This window comes from Austrofundulus limnaeus, unplaced genomic scaffold (assembly GCF_001266775.1).
Source record: "Austrofundulus limnaeus strain Quisiro unplaced genomic scaffold, Austrofundulus_limnaeus-1.0 Scaffold2655, whole genome shotgun sequence".
Classification (NCBI taxonomy): domain Eukaryota; kingdom Metazoa; phylum Chordata; class Actinopteri; order Cyprinodontiformes; family Rivulidae; genus Austrofundulus; species Austrofundulus limnaeus.
In genome coordinates this window covers 7,710-9,309 of record NW_013955057.1, presented here as the reverse complement: position 1 = coordinate 9,309, position 1,600 = coordinate 7,710, and the positions used below count along the sequence as shown (strand labels likewise).

The window sequence follows — 1,600 nt, the reverse complement described above, 5'->3', positions numbered from 1 at the left end:
CAGAGCAAGGCTTTGGACATGTTTTTATCAGAGTATAACATTATAACATGATATAAAACTCAAAAAAGTTGAGTTTACATGATATTTCCCCTTGAAAAAAGCCAGTAAACCGATTGCACTTTGAGTACACTGAACTAGTGAATAAATACTGCGTGCAATCGGTTTGCAAGCTTTTTAAAGTAGTTATAACTAACAGATGTGTTTATGGACAATAATTTGTCCAGACCTGTTTTAAATAAAAAACAAACAAACAATAGTTTCTCTTCAATGTGGTTCAATGTTTTATTTTGAACATTTGATGTTGGCGTGGTGTTTCAGGGTGGGTTTGGTGGAGCAGATGTGTCCCTGTGATGGACTGGAGACATGTCCAGGGTGGACCCCTCCTCTCACACACTGACTGCTGGGCACCAGTGACCCTGAAAGGAAGAACTGGGTTTATAATAGAGATGTGTTTCTGTGCTCTATTGTTAATAAAATAAGAATTTATGAGATTTGCAGATCTTTGTTAGTGTTAGGGTTGTAACATGAGCTGAGCTTAAGATGMTTTCTACAGCTCTAGGAGTATTTAGAGAAAAAGATCGTTGCACAAATTTGAAGAAATGTAGAGGGGTCTCTGCAGTCATTAAGTGGGTGTTTGTTGTTGTGTGGGAGGACTTTGTCCATGATTGGTCAGTGTGAGTTTTGTGGGTGTAATTTATTAAAAACAGGATTGGTTGGAAAGACTAGTTTGGGTTTGAAAAAGCCATGATTCAGTTAGAAGAACCTGGGCAGCTGTAGCTCAGTTAATATGGATGTAAGCACCTGTATTTATGGATAGAAATATTAATTTAAGTCATACTTCAAGACAGGAAGGTGCCAGCTGCACATTACTGTGAACTCTTCATGGTTAGGTCAAACTTACTGCTTTTGATAAGTCAGGCAGACAAAAGTGCAGTCGTTGTTGTAAAGACTTGGATTAAATTATAAATCAGCAACAGTGCAAAAGCCAAAAAAAGACATTAAAAAGCCTGTTCAGTCACATTAAGTCCAACTTTCTGTGCTCTTTTACACTTTGAAAGATGTTTTTTTAATTTTTTCTTTGAATGAATGAATTTATTTAGTCGGAACAATGTGCAATTAAACATAAACATAAAAACATTTGATGCATAGCACCAGGTATAGCCTAAGGCTAATTCAAGTTTCCACTGTCAGTTGTTATATAATGGTCCTAAAAGTGATACTTGAGTAAAAAGTACAAGTATCTTATCATAAAAATACTTTGGTAAAAGTTAGTCTTCTCTAAAAACATTAAGTAAAAGTCTTAAAGTATCTGATATTTTTTGTACTTAAGTATCAAAAGTAAATTTCTGACACAAAATCTACTTAAGTATTAATAGTAAAAGTACTGAGTAAAAGTGAGCAGTTAGATTTTCCAAAATGACATTTATTGGGAGGTGACTTCTCCAAAAATATATTTTCTAACAGCGTGCAGCTGTGATGGGTTGTGTACAAGCTAATAGTGTGTCAGAATGGTATATATTTATACTTCTCATGGGCCGTATTAATGCTGTGGTGGACCATGTTTGGCCCGTGTGCCTGGAGTTTGACACGGGGTTTAAGA

The 1,600-nt window shown here is 35.5% G+C and overlaps 1 protein-coding gene across 1 annotated transcript in view; it reads left to right on the top strand.

The window, feature by feature from the left end:
• The window catches only part of LOC106511299 (protein spinster homolog 3), a gene marked incomplete at its 3' end in the record, with an annotated part of 10,300 nt that overhangs the window by 5,337 nt on the left and 3,363 nt on the right, over window positions 1–1,600 (top strand).